This window comes from Monodon monoceros, unplaced genomic scaffold, assembly GCF_005190385.1.
Source record: "Monodon monoceros isolate NGI ecotype Baffin Bay Population unplaced genomic scaffold, NGI_Narwhal_1 Super_Scaffold_10, whole genome shotgun sequence".
Classification (NCBI taxonomy): Eukaryota; Metazoa; Chordata; class Mammalia; order Artiodactyla; family Monodontidae; genus Monodon; species Monodon monoceros.
The window spans coordinates 20,993,544-21,015,426 of NW_021703766.1; the positions used below are offsets into that span (position 1 = coordinate 20,993,544).

The window sequence follows — 21,883 nt, forward strand, 5'->3', positions numbered from 1 at the left end:
TATCTATATCTAGGGATAGACATGGAAGTGATTTCCAGAAGAACGAACAGACGAGGCCATAATTTGCTTTCAGTGATATGCATCTCCTGGGGGCGGGGGTTTCTCAAGCAGGTGATTATAGTCCGAGAATCCGAGGATCAACATAATTGCCACCTTCTGCTTCAGAAACACTTGAACTAAATGTCTCTGTGTTTCCATACCTGTGAATGATGTGGACGTGGGTGTTAAGCACACAGAGAACGTACAGATGCATTTCTGGCCAACGTAAATTGAAGTGAAAATATTTGAGAAGAGTAGGCTTTATCCTTGATAGGAAGAGGTAAGATGCTGCAAAGTCTTGAAGATGAATAGAAGAGTGAACTATATAATGTTAAAGCTGTTTTATCTGTCCCATCAAATATGTGGGAAGCTTGATATTGCTGAGTTCTGTAGCTGTCTAATGACTTAATATTTAATTTAAAAGGATTTCCTCCTTTAAGCTTGTGGTGTTGATTGTAAAAACCTGTACACTTCCTTTTAAGGTACCTCATAATTCACTGTTTTCATTGTCTTGACTGCAAGAAACTTGTTAGGATACTGTGTGGGTGAGATGTACCATCTACTAATTTTATTTTTCCTTTCTTTTCTCAGTTGCCATTGTGTTTTTGCATTTGAGTACCACATGTATAATCAGCCTATGCAATACCTTCAGTTTCATTGTTATTAATTATCCTCTTTACATTAAATTTTCACTTTTCCGCCACAGGCGCCTTATGGTAAAAAAAAAAACACATTTTCTTCTGGAGCCAAGAAAGGAAGTACACACATGTAATGAGCTTCTGTATCGTGCCAGGCTCTTTGCTCCATTAGCTCATTTCACCCCTGTGTAGTCATCAATAAAGATGCTTATACCCATTTTTTCCTCAGATAAGAAAACTGACATTTAAAGGGATTAAGTGATTTTCAGGTGTTCATATGTTGGAATGGTAGAGTCGGAAGTTACACCTGCCGGTGGCTTTACTTCTTCGTGACCTTTGCATAGAGTGTTTGCTGAGGAATAAGAGCCTACGGGATATTTTTTTCCACTTAGAAATAACGTGGTGTTACGGAAAGTGTACGGAATGTGCAGTCAGGCAGGTCTAGGTCCCATTTATGCTCCTGATTCTCCCTAGATGCCTGCTGGAGATTGGTTAGACTCTCTTGAGTCTTAGTTGCGCCTTAAAAAATGGGGTTGGCCAGAGCTCTCTTTCCATGTGTCTGCAGGATTAGAAATACCACTCTCCCAGGATGGGCTGGATCAGAGGGAGCTATTCTTCTCTCTCTCTTTTTTTTTTTTTTTCTCCACCCATCCTCCGTTTTTTCAGTCTGTGAGCCATTGATGGAGGTTATTGATGGCTTCTCCAGGTGGAAAAGCAGCTCAGTGAGCCCCAGAGAAGGAGGGTTTTCTTTTTCGGTCTGTCGGATTCACCCTGTAAAAGAGAAAAGAAAAAGCAAAGACAGCCATGCCTTTCAAGCCGGGATACAGGAATTGGAAGAGGGGTTTGTAGGCGATAAATCAAAGAAAGTAGTCTAGAATTGGTACAAATGAAATTTGAGCTTAACAAGTGCTGGAGTGGTGAGACAGGATTTGTGCTCCTCTAGCTGAAACGCAAGTACTGTACCTCCAGGGGGAAGGCAGCTTGTTGGCAAATTCTCGGAGGCACAGCAGTACTAATCTCATCCCGCCAGGATCAGGGACTCATAGCCTTTCTCAAAGGCAGAGCTCTAGGCAGTCAATGCCCCTTCTTTCCCGGCACACCTCCCTTACCAAAAATATCAGGTACTGTGTACTGAGCCCCACCACAAACCGGGCGCTCGACTACAACAGGGGAAAATTACAAACAAGTGTATATCCATGGAGTTCCTTATTAATGTTCAACTTCTTGGGTGCTTTTTTTGGACTTTGGGAAAGGTAATGTTATTGTTTGTGTATCATACAAAAGTACATATATATGAATTATCTCACAGCAACAATTTAACCTTCATGACAGTCCCCTAATCATGTACATTTTGTAGATGAGACCGCCTGTTCAGAGAGGTTAAACAGCTGCCTCAAGGTCACACAGCTATTTGGGACACAGCTGGTCCATTCAGTGCCATGTGGTCTACACTGGCTTTGCAGTAGCACCTTGTCCAGGGACAGTATCCTGGGAGCATCGGGCTGTGCCCGGTTCATCAAAAGAGATTAATCTGCAGGGCTGTATTGCTTGTTAGAGGTAGAGTCTCCTGAAATACCCTTTTAGCTATACTGTGAAAGCCAGTGATTCAAAGATCCTTGCCAAAGGATCATCATAAATCCTGTTTAGACAGAGAAATCCCTGAAGGAAGAAAGGTTCTTTGCAGGGGCCCACAGCCTGGAGCAATAGTGTCCAGAAGAGGGAAATTTGCAACAATGCTTGAATGAGAGCCAAGGGGCTTGTTTACATGGGCAGGGACACAGATGGCCTCCATAAGTAGGATTTGATGAAGAGTGCCCCTCCCCCCACAGGAGAGTGGGTAAGGGCTTTTGGACAGTGCTGCTGAGTGGCCACTGTCACATGTGGATTCTTATAATCCTCTGCCTGAGTTGCTATGTCTCATTCAGAGACAAGCAAGCTTGTCTGATATTCTGTCCCAGACCTTGGTGAAAATTAAAGGCGTGGCTGACAGCCATTTCTTCCAGTCTTCTCTTCTCCATCCTTTTAGTCTAGTGAGGCTGGTAGACCAGTCTGGCAGTACACCCCCCCCAAATGGTGGAGAGATGAGCAGATCACCAGACACACAAGCTTTTCCTTCTGTGAAATCAGTCTGCTCGTGTTTGCCAGGATCCACCACGTGTAGGACACAGTGCTCTGTGCTAGAGGGTGTGGGATACGAGGGAGGAGAACGGTAAACTTTGTGTGTGAGTGTGTGTGTGAGTGTGTGTGTGTGTGTGTGTGTGTTTAGGGGTGCTTTCTTCCTTTTGAAAGGATATTTCCAGGTACATGCATTTTAATAAAAAATATATTAACCATTTCTTCCACCCAAGGATGGAAGATGCTTTAATATCACCATAATAAGTTTTGCATTATTCTGTATAACAATTAGGAAAGGCTTATACAGAAAAATACTATTTTGAACACACACCTTCTGAGACAGGGCTGGACTTGGAAACAGAGGTGAAAATGACACACAGCGTACGTCCATGGGAGCTTCTTGTTAATGTTCAACTGCTTGGGTGCTTTTTTTGGACTTCAGGGAAAGTCATGTTATTTTTCATGCGTCGTACATAAATCTATATGAATTATCTCACAGCAACAATCCTATAAGGTAGACACCATTAGTATCACATTCCAAATTTTAAAAAAAAGAAGGTTCAGAGCGGTTAAGTCACATGCCTGAGGTCACACAGCTGATATGTGAAGGAACCGTCACCTGGACCCCAGGTTACTAAGTCCAAAGCACCTGTGTTCTTGCTCCTCCCTGGAATTTTATTGAAGGGCAGTGAAAGAGTTCATTCGGGCATGGCGAACCAGTGCTGCTTTATTACTGTCATCGGCAACTTATTCCCTACGGAGCCTGGGTGTTTTTGCAGTGCTAACTGATGCACACCCCCATCCTGTCCTTTGTGACATTCCTGTCCCTGCTTCCACAGCCAGGCAGAGGAACAAGGGAAATAGGAAGTTAAATGAACTCCCCAAAGGGCAGTCACCAGAAGTCAATGGGTATTTGCTTTATTCTATTTGTTTGATTTAGAACAAAACAAAACAACGAATGTTCCCTGCCTCTGGGTCCAAGGACTTAGCAGCAGATTTAACAACAGAGGTTCCCATGAATAATGAAACAATTTCCAAGTTGTCTGAAAATGACCATGACATCAAAGAGACATACCAAAATGAAGCTCAGGTGTTTACTTCCTTTCCCAAGTGACCCAAGCCTCAGCAGCACCATATCCATCACCTGGGCTCTTATTAGATATGCAGGGCCTCGGCCCCCTCGCCCACACCTGCTGGAGCAGAACTACATTCTACTACTGTCCCCAGGTGACTTGCCCAGTACCTCCCAGCCAAGGCCAGGGCCAGGATGAAGTGACGGAGTCACTCAACAGGGTCTAAAATTTGAGTGCCCCAAAATGCAGTGATCAACATGAGCAATTATTTAATGCAATATTTTAAAAATATTTTAAAAAAATTTTAAAGGTAGCTGAACATCTGCAGTATTCTCCTTTCTGGATCCTTGGGGGAGAGGGCAGGAGAAAAGGCTAGAGAAGGTCTGGGAGTTTTGATTTCTTGTTTTCTCTAGATAGTCTGAGTTTTCAGCAAGAGAAATTGCATTGAGTTGTTTCTATTTTGGTCCCCATACCTCTACATTATTGGATTTTCCATAACTGTAATTATACACAAAGAATGTACCATTACAACCTGAACATTTAAGTTCCAAGTTCAGTTCGACTGCCGAACATAGATCATACTAATGACGATGAAAATGATCAAAGTAAGTAGGTAACGTTTATCGAGGCCTTGCTGTATGCTAAGTGCATTACATGAATGAACTTATTTCATTTTTACAAGAACCCTATGAGGGAGGTACCGTTTTTATCTCCACTTTAGAGATGAGGAGATGGAGGGATACAGAAGTTAGGTAGCTGGTCTGAGGTTGTCCAGTTTGTAGTAACTACAGGAGGACGAATTCAGATCCAGGCAACTCGCTCCAGAGACTGCTCTCTTTACTGCTTTACAAATCTACAAATAAAATGTGAAAAATGAATTTATATGGTATCCAAAGTTCTAAAGCAAATTTATGCACGCTTTTATTCCTTCAGTGTGCAAGTATTAGGTTGCCAAGTGTCTTTTTATTTTGAAAATGTCCCTTTTTACATTTGTTTATGTTAAAATGCTCTTTAATAAAACAATGAAATGAGAGTAATAGACGATAGTAGTTGCCTTGTAAAAATGTCCATAAAATTTTGGCTGCCATTTTCTTTTTAATTAAGCCAGGAGTGGGTTGGGGAGAAGATGCTTTTTAGTTGGAGGGAAGACAAATATTTCAGGGTCCTCCTTGCTATGCTGGCAGCACCTATGAGCCCAAGTGGGCCCCATGTGGCCCTGCCCCGCCCCGTCTTTGCTTCTGCTGCAGCCCCTGCTCTTGCCTCTCTGGCTGGTGTCTGTGTGGAACTCATTAGCAGTGGGTGTGTGTCTCGCAACAGTGGCTCATTCTCAGGGCTGCCAGCAGTGCCAGGGATCGGGGCCACCTCTCTGGCTGTCCTGGGAGGCTGCCTCTCTGGACTGTCCAGTACAAAGCTGGGCTGCACCCTCTCATGGCCCTGCAGACTTTGGTGCCCCCACAGGAGGTGTCCTAAGATCGAGGAGGAAAGGTGCCTTGGAGATGGCATTGTCACCACCGGATCCTGCCTCTCAAGGAAGACTCTAGGTGGCCAGCTGCAGCTCGGTGACCTTCGTGGTGGTGGAGAGAGTAGGCACTGGATTTAATGCGCCTGGCCTCTCCATCTGCCAGCCCGGGGGGGAAGATGCCAGCGACACTGGCCAGCCTGGATGAGGGACAGGAATAGTGGCACAGAGATCCCAGCAAAGGGAACTGGCTTTTGTGGACACAAGCTCAGTGCCGTTGTATTTATGCCTTGCCCACGCTGTTGCAGCTGTCCCCTCCGTACCTCTCTGTATGCTGTGCACTGTTTCTATACCTGCTACTCACGTCCTGACCTCCATATGATTCAGGGTTTGTTTTTAATTCTGGCTTGGGCGTTGCTGCTGCCAAAGCCAAGGCTCAAGGCTCAGCCTGGACTGTTGATCCTATGTTAGGAGTTTCCAAAAGTTTGTTTTGGCCCAGCTGTGAGAGAACTGGCGTGGGCTGGGCCCCGTTGCCAGATTGTGGTGCCTGGGGACACGCACTTGGGGCATTCTTTCCATCTCTGTCTTTGTCTGGTCTCCTCCTCATTAAATCTTCCTGGGTCTGTGGAGTTGACTACCAATTGGTGCCTGACCTACTTACAGGGAGCCACCACATTCCCCTTTACTCATCATAATAAATGGATCATAACGGCTGGTTCACTGTGATTCAAAGTGGACTCTTATTTTAGAGTCATTTCTACCTCCTTGGGGTGTGTATTTCTGCATGTGGATACATATATGTATTCGTGTGCGTGGATGCACGTACATCCAGGTGTGCGGGTGCGTGTGCGTACTGTGCAGCTGCCTGAATGAAGGCTGGCGTTTTCCATTGCTATGTTGGGATTTTGCTTTTGGACAGCAGTCCCGTTGCTTTGTATCGAAGAATAGTTAAAGGGCTCGCTGTTTTCCCTGCGTCCACCCCCTTTCATTTTCTACTTGGAGCACTTTCTCTCAAGCCCGGGTGCTCACATTTTCTGCTCTTGGTGTCAGCTCTGTTTGCCTCTCTTCTGCCAAAGGGCACCATGGAGTTACTCAAAGGACCTTTTGAACTGTTTGTTCAATGAATGAAGAGCTCATTCGGGACAGTTACTGGGACAGCACATGCTTCCAACTGGTCCCTGACTCATGCCTTTTGGCTTCTGCCTCTGCTGATCTCAGAAGCCACATGGGATGTTGGTTTTTTTGGTGTATCCCGGTGTCTGACCTTTCCAACACCATTTTATCATGCATTTTGAAAGATACTTCCACCTAACAAGCTGCATTTATAAAGTAATAACCAATCTGTGTTCTCATTTTTAATTAATCATATATACATTATTGTCAATCAGAGTTTCCAATCAGTAAGAGTTAATCAGAGTTAACATTTATTTATTTACCAAGCACCTTCTATATGGCTGACCTATGCCAGGTGCTGGGGATAGAAAAGTGAACAAGATTAGCGGGAGTCTTAGTGGGAGTTTCCAATATATAATATTCCTGTTAACTCATCATTTTAATTTGGGTAAAATTTACTGAGCACCCTTTGTGTGTTTGGAGTGGTGCCGAGTGCCTCGAGTGTATCACCTCTTTACCTGCTCAGAGCGACCCGGTGAGTTAGGCATTAGAGACACACCACTTTTCACGTGAGGAAACTGACAAGAGTTACAGAGTTGAGTCATTCGCTCCAGGTCACACATTTAATTACAAGGCAGAGGATTTGAACTCAGGATTATAATACTCTAAAACTTTCCCATGGATATTACAGTCACCAACTCCCTGAATTCCTTCCTTTTCTTTTCTACTGGGTAGGTGTTTGCTTTTGTGGGCAGGAGAGTGCCCTATGTTTTCTCCATGTTCTACTGCCTCTAGTTTAGGGTTTTCCCCTCAGTTTTACTGAGATATAATTGACATATAACATTGTACTAGTCCAAGGTGTACAATATAATGATGTGATATAAGTATACATTGCAAAATGATTACCACACTTAATTAACATCAATCACCTCACATAGTTACAAATTTTTGTTCTTGTGATGAGAACTTTTAAGATCTACTCTCTTCGCAACTTTCAAATATATAATACATGATTGTTTGAAGTCTCTGTTTATAGTTTAGTTTGAAGTCTCTGAATGAGTCTGTTCAACAAATGAGTCTGTTGCCTCATAGAATAAATGGAGCTTCAAGTTTCCTAAGACATTCAACTTACTCACCTCCTGATTGCTTAGATGGGGAAACTGAGTAGCAAAGGGGCTTGCCCGTGGTCACAGTGTCAGAGTCTGAGCTTGAACTCAGCACCCCTGATGTGCAGGCCAGTTGTGTTGATCACAGCACATTTCCTTGTTACTGGCTAATTTATTCTGAGCTAGGTGGCACATCTCAAGATATCTTCTGGGTAATTCTATCCAGGCATGAGGTTAGAGCAGCCAAAATTAGATGATGATGCAAGCTCATTAAGTGCAAGGTCTAATTTTGTCCACCCCTTTGTCCCCAGTCTCCAGCACATTCCCACGTCCACCCTAGGAGGTCAGCAGGTGTGTGTTGGATGAATGAACTGGATGAAATGAAGGGGGGCCTCCAGGGATAATCCTCTCGTGCTATCTTTTTGGTAGTTGCTGACCTCCCTTCTTGGATTCTTCCATACCACAGGGTACTTTAGAATCAAATTGATGGTATCCTTATTTAATTTGACACTTCGATGATTCAGTCACTTAGTATCGTAAACTATTTTCCTGTTTCTATTTTGGAATAAACTGGCTGGTTCTTTTGGTACCTCTTGACAGAATAGGGTTTTTTTTATTGTTTTTTGTTTTTTGGGGGGCTTTTTGGCTGTCCGGGAAATTGGTAGAGGGATCTCAGTTATTAGACCACTAGTTCACTTTGGGTGTGGCCAGCTCACATACCTTCCTTGCGAGAGAGACACTATAAGTTGCATGATGAGACTATAAAATTACAAATTTATGTCTAGGACAGATAATATTTTTAAAAATTATAAAGAAATGAGGAGGAGAGGGAAAAAAACACTCACGGTTCATTCACTCTGACTCATAAATTGTCCTTATTTTTCTCCTCCCTTCCAGTACTCAACTTAGTCAGGAATATTTTTACATCATTATAATTGGAGTAAAGACTGTGTTTCATAATGAACCACATTGAAATATCCCAACATGTTCTTCCACATTGCTTTACAATTCACATAATTTCAGCTTTGGGGAAGGACTGCTATTTCATGCAGGGTGTATACTGTGTCTTACTTCAAAATTGTCCTATTGCAAGAAGACAATTTTGGCTTTATGTGAATGGAAAGATGTAATTCTTATTGGGAATCTGGGTGAAATAAAACGGGATTAGAAAAGATTTGCAATACCTAGAAGGTCCCGTACTTCAAGTCAGTTATTCCATATTCATCAGCTTGTTAAAGCTCAAATGCTCTGTTTCCTTAAAGAAAAAAAAAAGAACACTTGAAGCATGCATAGAGAAGCCTAGAATTGGTCAATACCAGAATTGTTTTGGTCCTTTTTCTAGTTTTAATAATTCAGATAGTTAAGATGCCTTTAAAAGCAAGCATCTTTCCTGATTGCCAGGAGCATTTTCCTCATTTCTGAAGATGGGTAGCATTTAACTACCGCAGCAATAAACATTGAAAGCTGAGTACTTAGGAAAGCTGACCTGGTCTTTAAACTTCTTCAGGAAAAAAAATCAGAAAGGCAGAAAACAGCTGAAGTAAATCCATCTGCTCACGTTCAGGTCAAAAGCCTGTGAGGATTAGTCCTTAAAGGAAGTTATGGGGTTTTAGGGGATGTGGCTGCAGAAGTGATCTGGTGACGAGCTGACTTGGAAGAGAAGGTTGGGAGAGCTGTCATTAATCCTGTTTGTGTTGTAATTCGGCAAGGTCACTGGAGAGATCTTCCTTAGGCCACTAAAAATAGACAGTCTAATAGATCCAAGCATGCTGTCATCTCTCCTCTCCTTTCCTTTCGTCGTGTCTTATTTTGGGAGCTCTCTTCATTCTTCTCACCCGCCTGCCTCCTCTGTCACTCTGTGCTTGCTTTGGATAAGCCATTTGTCCCCGTGTGTCAGGCATGAGAAGGAAGGAAGGGAATGTCAGGACCCCCGCTCACCTTGCAGCTATCAGATCCATCCTTCCTTCCATCCTCCTTCCCTCCCCCTACCTTTCTGTCTCACCTTAACTTGGCCCCCAATTCTGTGTTTATCTCTGCAAAGAAACTGGCACATAGAACTACTCAATATGTAATTATTGAATCAGTGAAGGAAAGAATAAATGAATGAATGGTGAGAGCTGTGGAGAAGGCAGTGTTCTAGTGAGGGAACAGTGGGGCTAGGAAGACCTCTCCCTCCCTTCAGTGTACATCCCATTACTGTTGTAATACCCTCCTCTTTCCACTCCCTTGTGCCCACCCCCACTTCCTATGTAATATGTCACCTGTTCACCTATGTGTTCTCTCTGTCTAGTCATCTGTCTGTTGTTGTGTACATCTGTCCCTATCTAAACATGCACATCCACTCAGCATGAGGTTCTGTAAAAATTCCAGGGAGTCATTTAACTCCTGGATTCATTATTTCTATTTTTCCCCTCTTGATTCTGTGAATTTCATGCAGATGTTTGTGAACAAAATCTTACTCCCAACCCTGCTATGTATAAAATGGACAAACCAGAGCCTGTGTGAATTAAATAGAAGAAAGGAGGAAGCTGTGGGGATCCCAGAACCCTCCACCCATACTGCCCTCACCCACCATAGCCTGCAGTAGCCTTTGGGGTATCTGGGAATTACCCAGTCTCTGCTAAACACAATTAATAGAATCACTGGATTAGATCACCACCGAGTTTCCATTTTGCCCTTACATCCCGTGATTTGTGATGTCCCTCAAACTTCAAGTCTGCATCTCTGTGTTTAAGGTTTGTAGCAAATGCAGATAATCATGCAGTGGGTGCTATAGGAGCTAAAATTACTGCAGACAACAGAGCTTCTGCTCTTCATAAGCTCACAGGGATTGGGGGTGGCAGACAAATGTAATTATTCCCTAAAACAATGAGGTATCCTAGGACTTAAGGCCAGAATGGTTGATAAAGATTATAAGCAGTAGGTATTGCCTCTCATTCCATCAAATATTGATTGAGCATCACAGCTGATTTAAAGGGATCCTAAGATTAAAACCATTTTAAATGTTCTGTGTCATTCGTCACTATGGTTTGCTGTTTATTTTTCTGTTCACATCCTAGCTCTGCCACTGGATGAAAGCTCTGCAGAAATAGCGGCTGTGATGTTTGTACTCTAGGGTCTTGAGTAGGATCTGGCACACAGTAGATACTCAAGAAACATTGATGGACAGGTTGAATGGTTGGTAGGGATGATGCTGTGATGAGCTGTGTGTGTAAAGTTGGGAAAGGAAGGTGAATTATCAGAAGGTAATCATTTTGTTAGGGCCTTGGAGGACAAGAAGTTTATAAAGATGAAAAGATGAAAATGCATTCTGTGTAAGGCAAAAGCAGGAGCAATGGTAGGGAAAAGTGAGATCATATGGTAAGTTGAGCAAAAAAAGATCAGTTCCGGGAAGGAGCTGCCCTAGGTGAAGCTGAAGGCCGGCTGAGCTCGCTCATGAAGGGCCTTCCCTGGGGGTCAGGGTGAGGTGAGTACGGAAGCCCTGGGGTCAGATTGCCTGGGTTTGAAGCCTTAAAAGCTGGGAGACTGGGGTACATTAACTCAGCCTCTCTGTTTTATGTTTCTCCATTTTCAAATTAATGTGACGATCCATGTAAGCACAGACCTAGAACAAAGCAGGCTTGCTTGTTGTTAAAAACAGAAGAGGCCAACCCAAGGAGACATTCGATGCTTTGAAATCAGGAGTGGCACAAGCAGACTCATGGTGTAGAGTGAGCATGTAGCAGCGTGTGGAGGATGGACTGGCTCTCAAGTCCTCCTGGGAGAAAGATGCTGCCTGCATCCTCCCCCAACCCCTTCCTTCCCTTACCTGCTAGAGACTCTGAGTGTCCTCCATGTGCCGGCACTGCCAAATAAATCTAGTTCCATTATGTTTACTCTCAGGATATTGCTCGTTGCCTAAGGCAGGGTCATCTATGTGAGAACCAATTGGATAAATAACTGTCTGGCATCAGTATCTGGAATGGCTGTGATCTAACTGAGGACCAGGTCTCCCTTCATGGGCACGTGGTCTTGCACCTGATCGTGTTTTCCTGTCCCTTTGTGTGACGCAGCCCTGGCAAGTGTATGACTTCTTAGCCAGAGCTCTGCCTGTGAACCTTGGTTCAAATTATTTTATGCTGTCATCTCTCCTTTTCTCACTTTTGTTATGTAAAGCAGTACTATATGTTTTCTGTGCTATATGCATCTTTGCAGGCAGCCTTAAATTCCCTTTGGAATAAAATGGGATGTGCATAAAATGCATGACGTGAATTGTAGAGAGAGGCAGGGTGGGTTCTGTGCCCAGTGAGTTTTCAACCTAGCTTCTTCTCCAGGAAGACCTAGATTCCTGGAGATTTCTAGACTCTGCTCTCACCTCCACCACCAGGTGGGGACTGACATTTGTCTCTTCCTGTCATTCTGTCTCTGCCCTTGGAAGAGAACCAACGTCATTCCCCTCACACATATGATCTGACACGGGGTATTGATGAGGATCCTGCAGAGAAACTGTGGGATGTCTGGGGCAGGGTCTCTGTGGGCCCTGCTCATCACCCACCTGCCACTCGGGGCCTCAGTCTCTCCTTCCATAAAATAATTGCAGCGTGATGGATCAGTGTCCCCTCCTTCAGTCATTCATGTTTGTCTTCACAATATCTGGGTACCACCCACACTGTTATTTACTTAATATTTTCTTTTGACTCATTCTGCTTCCCTTAAATATTTTTAAAGAAAATTATATCATTATCATTGATGGCAAACTAGTACCTCTTATCATAAATAGAAGGTAACCCTCAAATAGATAAAATTAAAAGGAAACTATAATACAGTTGAGTCTACTCTGAGCCTGAGACTGCCTTTTCTGTTAAAAGAGAGATTTGCTCAGGAATCACTGTAAATGGAGACATTCCCTTTGCTGAGATCAGGATTGAAAGGTAATTGAAAAGGTACTTCTCTGCTTCCTGATTCATTATCATTTAATGCCAATAATAGTAATTTGTTGGGCCCCTATGGTGTCAGGCATTGCACTATTTTTTGTATGTCTTTGTATAGAGTCTGTATAACAGAAAAGTGATAAATTTTTGATCATGATGACGCTGACGAATATTTAGTGAACAATTAATTTGCGCCAGAAACAGTAGTATACTTTACATTATCTCATTTGTCCTCACCACCAGGGGCTCTGTGGGGTGTTGTAGCGCCCGTGTTACAGGTAAGGAAACAGTCCTAAGTCATGCAGCCGGTGAGGAGTCAAGCCCCATATTGGGAACAGGCAGGACTCTGAGTTCACACCCCAGCAGAGGCTGCGCTTCCTGCCACCGTCTGTCTAATCCACAGTGTGGCCCCCTGCTCTCTTCCTGCTTGCTGGTGACAGGCCCACTTGGTCTGGCTCCTGGACAGGGTCATCTGGCTTTCTGCAAGGTGACCGGACCATCTTGTCAGGGACCGTGAAACCTGGCTGTGTTTACACGTCTCCCCAAGAGCTAAAGGAAGAGTGTGCTTGCCCTTATCATCCCCTGCACATGCAGTGTCCTCTTAAAGATGGCTTCATCATGATACCAGGTTTGCCCCATGGAAACACAAACTCATAATGACTATTAGAGAGGGAAAGATCCCAGAGATCTTCTAGCTTACTCTTTTCCCAACTGTGGTCAGAACTCTGCTGGAAGGAGTTGGGCTGCTTTTAGCTGGGGAACTGACTTTTTCAATTACAGAATTTTGTAGACTCAGAATAGGAAAGGACCTTACTGACCATCAAGTTCAGCCCAGTCCCCAGGGTCAAAATTTTGTATAAGTTGCTGGATAAGGAATGTGGTTTAAATATTTTAAGAAATAAGTGATCAACATGTTAATAGTGTGTGTGTGTAACTTACACACTTACAGTTTCACACAGCTACAGATATCAAAGCCAGATATCCAGCCCAGGCTGAATTTTGAAAACCTGTTTCAAAATTCAGCCTGGTTTTCTTGGCTGAAGCCTTAAGACAGAGATTTACTAAGTGGATATTGCAGTGGAGGACCTCACAGATCCTCTGATTTGAGTACAGATAGGACCATTTGCCTGTCACTTCCACACTAATGATCCAAACCCAGTCTAATAAGATGACCCAACTCACAACTGTGGACAACGCCATTTTTCTCTTCATTTTCCGTTCTTATCATTGAAATTGGTAAAAATGGACTTCACTTGTAATCATTTGAAAAATTTTTAAAAAGATGAAAAGAAAGGGATGATGGTGTGTGTGTGTGTGGGTGGGTGGGTGTGGGTGTGTGTACCTCTGCCTGGGAGGAGAGTCCAGGGGGAACAGCCTAGATAAAGCTTCCTACAAGGATATTAGACTCTTGACATTGGCATGTGATTTTTCCCAGGATCTTTAAGAATGTCAAAACTGGTGCACACAAGTAGAGAATACTATTCCACCAATAAAATGCAGCGAACTATAGCTGAAACATCTTAATGGCCCATTTCCCCTGCTGAACCTGAATGAACCCAGTGTACTTAGTGAGGTGTGATAAGGATGCAGAGCGCCTGCTAGGCTCGCTTGCTGGCTCGCATCAGCCTCTCTATGGCCAAATTCATATTTGTTGCTGAAGAAAATTTCAAGTCACCACCTAGTGTGGGCCTTCATTGGCACCTGTACGCAGGTGGGACTTTGGTATTAGGGACTCACATGGGGTCATTTGTTCAGAAGCTATTTGGGAGCATTAGTTTGTGCCTCTCTCCACCTGATTTACAGTCAGCAAGAAAACATTCATGCTTCTTGCCCTTGTGGAGCTTGTAGACAATTTGAATTTGTACAGCTTGTGTCTTCAGAGTAAGTGTCTAAGAAGACAGAAATAACAAAATGACATTTTCTTCTTCTTAATTTAATTTCACATTGCAAAAGGACAGTCCCACTTAATTTTGAGAAGCCTGTTGCTTTCTGAGTGTAATGGCCTCAGAGAGGACCCTCTCCTATTATATCATAAATCAGTCTCACTGCTATAGCCAGTGCAGCTTACTCTTTTTACTATGAGAAGATAGTAGGAGGCCGTGACTATTTCTAGCACATAGCAGAAAGTCTGCAGTGTGTGTGTGCGTGTGTGCATGTGTGTGTGTGTGTGTGCATGTGTGTGTGTGTGTGTAAATACTTCCCTGACTTTGTGAATATGAAGAGTTGCAAATAAGTGGCTTTCTTGGTTGTATGGAAGTTGCTCAGATTTGATGAAACATTAGAGATACTGTTTCAGGCCTTGGGCCATAGTCAGAGGTCTTTGCTGTTACCATTTCATTTGGGGGTGGTGATTCATCAATGTTTGCTCTCTCTCGCGCGCACTCTCTCTCTCTCTCTCTCTCTTCCTCTCTTCCTCTCTCCCTCTCTCTCTGTCTCTCTCTGGCCTGGTAAAGTGATGCATTCATTGATTTTTTTTTTTTTTAATCATTGGACTATTTCCCTAAATTAGTGCCCTAATTTATGTCTGGAGAAAATAGTTGAGTGTAGCTGTTGGATGAATTGCTATAGGTTCAAACTGCCTGTGTCCTGACTTCGCCGTTTAGTGGCTTTGTGAATGAGGGCAACTTTATTCAACATTTCTGTGCCTCAATTTCCTAGTTATGAAATATAATCATAGTACATGATGTATCAGATTGTTATAGGATTAAATTATATATTATAGGAAAGGACTTAGCCCAGGACCTGGCACATTGCAAACTCTCAGTAAATGTTAGAAATCATCTCACCTGTTTGGATTAAGTTGTGTCTACATGACACGCAGCTCCTGGGGGTGTTGAAGAGCTGAAAGAGTTAGCATCACATGTACGTGACTATAATCATGCCCTTAAGTCCTCAAAGGTGATTAAATGCTTCACTTGGCATCAGAGGTATTTGGGAAATATCGATCACACTTTTTCAAACTCAGTACATGTACAAACACATGGATTTACTGTCAGTCACTCAGGAAGTACCTATTGGTTACCCAGTCTTGTTAATAGCCGGTTGCTTACAAAATGATAGTCTATTTTACCGATCTTAACTATTTTAAAAAACAAAGTGGACATCTCCATATTACTTTCATCAAGGCTAAATAATATGGGCCAAGTGAGTATATTATTATAGTCCTTTGAAAAAATTACGAATTTTATCTGTCATTTGACATCAAGTAGATAAAAAGGCAATAGATTTTCAGTGTTTCAGAATTTTAAAACTACAGTTTTATGGTGGTTCTCTGTTTCACCTCTACCATTTCTCTATTTCTCCAATAGGCCAAGCCCTTTAGAGGGTTAGCAGGTTGACCCAGGCCAGACAAAAATGAGTATAAGATGTGATTTCTGTCTTCAGGGAGCTCAAAGCTTCCTTGGATGCAATGTTGGAAGGGGCAGACAGCCATAATAACAAGGAACTCTACCCGTGGGAGAAATCAAGACGTAATACGGAGTTCTGACGGAATCCGGAAGCCCTCCGAGTCCAGCACAGGGAGCAGGGTAGAGTCCCACCACAATTATATCAACCGTGAAGGGGAGGGGAATTCAGCTGAGGGAACAGTGCGTGCAGGGAGGAGCAGAGGTGCTTAGCCTGCCGGGCTCACCTGGGCAGGAGGTGAGGCCAGGACAGACGAGCGAGAAATGCGTAAGCTCTGTCGTCCAGTGCGGGCATTTCCTGACCTGGTAGGGAACCATTTAGAGTTTAAATATTCTCGAATTCTTTACGTAAAGATTGCTGTCCTTCTAAGAAGCAGGTGGCTCCTACCCAGAAGGAAGTTTCTGTCTTGTCCTGTGCATTACTGTCAAATGTTGAGCTATTTGTTCATTCACAGCAAGGAGACAAATAAGCTAAATAAACTATGGAAGAGGTAAATACTGTTCCAGAACAGATGTGATTGCGTATGCCCTACCTGCTTTGTTTACTCCAGCAATTCTTTCTGAAAGTTTTCCAAATGACCCAGTAGATATCCCAGAAATTCTCCTGAAGTTGGGTTATATTTATTTTTACTTGCTTGCCACTCCCTCCTTACCCCCCTCCCACCAAAAGAATAAATAAATAAAAAGCAAAAGTGCTCCTATTTTAGGGCAAAAATAAAATATACTCTCTTGGAGAAAGGCTTTTTCTTTTCCTTCGATTCTAAGTGTTGCCGGGTTCTATAACAATATAAATAGACTTAAGTGTGTGTGTGATTTTTATAGTGGATGTGTTTAGCTTTTCCCCCTTTTCTGATGTTGAATTCCTTTATTATTCAGTAGAGAAATCATCATGGCAAAGTGGGAAGGCAGATCTTTGGGATCATGGGAAATTTAGATTTGCATTCCCATTCTGCTGCTAATTAGCTTTGTTATCTTGGGCAAGTTATTTAACTTCTCTGAGGTTAAATCCCTTCTCTTTTAGGAGGTAGGAACGGAATAAAACAAGCCCCGCCCAGTGCTGCGGGGAAGATTAATTAAAAGAAAAATGCACGTACAGGCACCAAGGCTATATATATTGGGGATATGTGGTGGGTGACAAATAAAACTGGAGCTCCCAGCATTGCAATTGTTAAAATGTTAAAGGGGAGAAAGCGAAACTCCATCATTTAGGCGAGAAATAGGGATAAACTGTAGAGTAGCAGGAGGTTTGCTCATATGCTAGATGACTGTTTGTTTATTCATTTCCCAAAGATATTGCAAAGGCTGTGAATATTTATTTAGTTCTGCTCCCAATAGCCCTTCTAATAGGGAATTATTTGGGTACAACGAAAGACATTTGTAAATGCGGCTGATAAGACTGACACTGGACAAGGAGTGTTTTGTTGGACACAAGAATTCTATTGTCACTGGCTTCAGTTGTCAAGTGCCCGGGGAACCCAGAATTTATGGTGACAGCACAATGGGCCTTTCAGGGCCCAGCAAAAGAGCTGTGAGATCCCGCTCCCCGGCTTTTCAGGGCTTCTAATCTTTTTATCGGGCCCGGACAATGCCGGATTCAGCTGCTGCCTGCGCCTCCTGACTGTCCATTGGCCATCAGGTATTGTGCGGTAATTACCATGGTGACAATGGACTCTCTCTACACCAGTCCATCGGTGCTTTGGAAAACGGCAAAGGTTGTCACTTTGTATTAGGTGCCTCTAAAGGCATGGCTTACTTAGAAAAACTACTAAAGAGAAATAAAGATAATCATGCTAAGAGTTTGATTTAAAGGGCCACTGTGTCAAATCCATTTGTAACCCAGGAACTCTTTATGGATGTTTTCCCGTAATTACAGCCAGACGCTGGGCGTCATCCCTGCGCAAGCAGTGAGTAGCCGGCCTTCGAGATTTTGCAGGGAGCCCTGAGCTCTGGGCAGCTGGCAGCCCTCAAAGTCCTATGGGAGCAGAGGTCTAAGCTGAGCCATTGTACTTTGAGGGATCCCTGAACTTCTTTAAAAACTCAGTTTCCTCATCTGAAAAGGAATGGTGTGGAAAAATGCTTATAGATTAATGTTAATTATATATCCCGTGAATGTATATTAATATATACAAATGTATGATTATTAATCAATATATGAAAGCTTATCCATCTACCATAGGGCTTTGTGAACAGCAAATATACAATAAAAGGTAAAACTAATGTTTTACTCGTGCACAATTGAAAAAGCACAATCTATACCTTTTCATAATCACAGCTACTAATCATTGAGTGCCTACTCTAAGTGAGGTATTGTATTTATTATCACTATTCTTTACAATAATCCTACAAAAGAGTTATTAATATCCCCATTTTACAGTGAAGAAACTGAGGCTCAAAAAGTTCTTGCCAAAGTCAAATTAGCTTGGAAGAGGCAAAGCCTGGATTTTAAGTCCTGCCCCCTCACATTTAATAGCTTCTTCCCTCATTTTTTTTTTAATCATAATCTACAAATTTATCTTACAAAATATGCTTCACCATATGGTTTTGGAACTTGGGCAATTAACAGGAAAGAAAAACACCCAGTGGTGAGTATTTAATTGGGTTTATTCATCCCTTCAACAATGTCAGGAACATGTGACACCCATAAAAGGAAGAAGCCCGCATCTGCAGGGAACCCAGGCTCTACTGCCTGTGCCCCTTCTCCTGTCTGTGGAGCAAGAAAAACACACAGCAATATCAACAAAACAACTTGGTGTTTCTAGACCAACAGAAAATTACATGGCCTTTGCTTGACTTCTATGCCCAATAAAAGTTTCAAAAACCTGATATTTTTTTAATAGTAATGTATTTAATCATAGTTTGTATTACTCAGCTCCATACCAAAATATCTCAAATTCCCTGTTGTGTTGTTATACCAAAAAGTAGAAATTATGTCATCACATCCTAGAGAAACGGGCATAATTTACCCGGGGAAGTAGGTCTCGTTGTGGGTTCTTAAAGCTGGCAGGAAAGAAGTAGATTTTTTAGTGATTTGGTCTCTGCTGCTTCCTTGCTCTATGAATTTGGATATTTACCACTTAGCCTCAGTTTTTTTCACCTGTAAAATGGAGCTGTCACTCTCTCCTTGGGCTACTCTGCTCCACTCAATGACAATTCTTTCCCTTTTATACCCATCACCCCTGTGTCATACCTATATATACACAGTTAATGGCCTGAGGATCCTGAAGCATGCACTGATGGAGTAAGTGGGGTGGGGACTATTTTAATGTAATTCACATATACTTTCAGCCCTTATCCTCCCCCACAGCACTATATGTTGGTGTTTTTGTTGCTGGAGTACTGTTGACAATGATCCTGGCACACACCTGCCCGGGCTGAGCCCACATTCCAGAAGAAGACCCACACATGGAGAGCTATAAGCCAGGGTATTTGATTTGGAGCAGAAATCCTAAGAGAGGGATGGCAGCATGACTCGTGGGTCAAAGGGAAGGATATGGCTCTGACTGTACTGAGTCTTCAATACAGTCAGAGCTCAGCAAAAGAAATTTGCCACAATCACATCCCCATCTGTCCCTGAGTTTCCTCCTTGATTTTGATATGCTTGCCAAGTATTTTCTCCATCCCACTTTACACCCTTGGCTTCATGGTGTTCCTCTTCCTGATTTCTCAGTCTCTGAACTAATATATGGCATGGAGTGTCTTCGCCTCTAAGAGGTTCAGTACTATGGGTAGCCGAGCACAGCAATGGAAGGGGCTGGTAGAGAGCAGTGGTTCCCATACTTGAAGAGGGCCCATGATGGCATGCAAGCCTTGGGAAATGAAGGGAAGATGCCCTGAGAGTAGGTAGGAGTGCGTGCAGCAGGGCTGCATTGTATTTTTCTGTCTCAAAAGGGACCACATGATTCCAGGCCTCAGGGGAGTCATTAGATGTGGGGAAGGTCTGGGGGGAGAGGGAAAATGAACATTCCAACCAAGAACACCAATGCAGAAAGAGAACATCTGCACTATACCTGCCCAGCCCTCTCAAACCTAATGAACTCTTTTTTCCCATCAATTCTGTTAAAAGCACAAAAACAACTTAGATTTCTTCTGTTCATTTTTTTCTAAGAAAGATGGTATAATTGTATACTACAGACATTGTCCACAGAACCCAGAGCCCCTCTTTCTCAAATGTTTGCAGTGATCAGAATTCATAGACAATTCACCCATTTATTTTTGCTTTCCTTCCAAGGCTCTTAATTGTCAGTGCAAGCTTTTGGTGAAAGGAGTTTTAAAGGAGACATTTTGCAGGGAGGTAAAGAATGCAAGGCCAAGTGGGAGTTCAATTCGTTTTTATAGATTTGAGAAGTAAACTTTTAAAAGCACAATGGCTGTATCATGAACTGATTGGAGACCAGAGAAGAAACACAGGCTATGAAGTCTGCACTGCTGGATTCTGATCCCACCTTGGGTGTTATGGGCTGTACACCTCGGGCAAGAGTTTGACCTTTTTGAGTGGTGGGGTGAGATACCCTGATGAGTTCATGATACCCAGAGTGGATATATGCATTTAAAGAGAATACATTGGTAAGGACTACAACAAATGCCCGTTCCATCCCATCCCTGTTTATGGTCTCCTATTCATCCATTTCTGGGTAACATACCACCCCCAAATTTAGTGTCTCATAACAACTATTTATCATTACCTCTTACAGTTGAGTTGAGTGAATCATCTGGGCAGTTGTTACTTGGGCTCTCATGCTGTGTAGTCAGATGGCTGGAGTCACATGAAGGTTTGAGTGGGTTGGATGTCCAAGATGGCACCTTGACTTAGCATCTGGCTCTTCAGCTTGGATGCCTGGAACAGCTAGACATGGCTGGGCATCTCTCTCGCTATCTATGCAGCTTCTCCACATGGCTAGCTGGAGCTTCCTCACAGCATGGAGGTCTAGAGCATTCAGACTTCAGACATGGCAGCTGACTTCTCCCAGAGCAAGCTTTCCAAGAACACAGGACAGGTTACCAGGTTTTTATGACTCAGCTTCTGAAATCATATAGTATCACTTTTGCAGTGTTTAATTGGTTACCCAGGGGCAACTCAGAGTCACATGGAAGGGGACCACATAAGGGCATGAATGTCTGGGCGTGTGATTCATTGGGAGAGGGCTGCTGGAAACTGGCTACAATGTGGTTGCAAGTTGGGTCCTTCCTTATCAGTTATGTGCTGAATGAACTGCCCCCTGTGACTCCATGTGCATCTTTTATGACTCCATGTGCATCTGCTACTCTATCTTTGACATCCTGGAAATAGCACACATTAGGACAGTTTTCCTGTTCTTGATACAGTCACCAAATCAAGGAGCCATGAACAGATTTCAGTAGATGTACAGTTCATCCTCAGCCCTTCACCAGAGGGTTTTTCACATGTTGTTGCTGTCCTTGTTTGTTTTGGAGAAGGCATTGTGTGTGAGGAGCTGTTAGGTGGAACCAAGATGAGGCAAGGAAAAGTGGATTTAGGAAAAATGAAAGATAATAAAGTCAAAGTAAGAAGCTGTTTAAGCCCTTAATGCAGCCCGAGTTGATCCTAGAAGGTAGAAGTTCTGGAGAGGAAGGACATTCAAGAACTCCTTTATGCTGCTGTGTTAGGGACGCTATGCCAGCCGCACCTTCCTTGGTTCAGTGCCTCGGTTTTGGAAGACGACAGCTGTTCAGACACTCCATATTCCTTTCTTCATTCATTCAGCAAATATACATTGAACAGCTGCTCTGGGCTAGGAAACGTGTTAGACACTTCAGGAGACGTGAAGATGAATCAGACCCGAATCCAGGCAGAACACAGCCCCACAGAAACTCCAGAATGTGGTGCAGAGCAGGAGGGGGGCGGAGAGGAATGTCATCTTGACAAAGAATTGCAGCTCTGTCAGCCCCGTGCTCTGCTTTGCCAGCATGGGGATGACATCTCCTATCACAACTGCCACCACTGTCACTCTCTGCCCTTGAGTCTGCCATTCCATGAGGATTCGACAGCACCAGAACAGTGCTTCTCCCTT

At 43.2% G+C, this 21,883-nt stretch overlaps 1 protein-coding gene and 1 long non-coding RNA gene across 2 annotated transcripts in view; one reads left to right on the plus strand and one right to left on the minus strand.

The window, feature by feature from the left end:
- The window catches only part of CDH11 (cadherin 11), a 141,819-nt gene that overhangs the window by 35,920 nt on the left and 84,016 nt on the right, over positions 1-21,883 (plus strand). The window lies entirely within an intron of this gene.
- On the minus strand, positions 28-20,807 carry LOC114904271. The gene is made up of 5 exons (XR_003795917.1): positions 20,540-20,807; positions 8,728-8,798; positions 4,567-4,718; positions 3,124-3,299; positions 28-1,448 (listed from the first exon to the last, which is right to left on the minus strand). It is a non-coding gene; the product is annotated as an uncharacterized LOC114904271 (long non-coding RNA).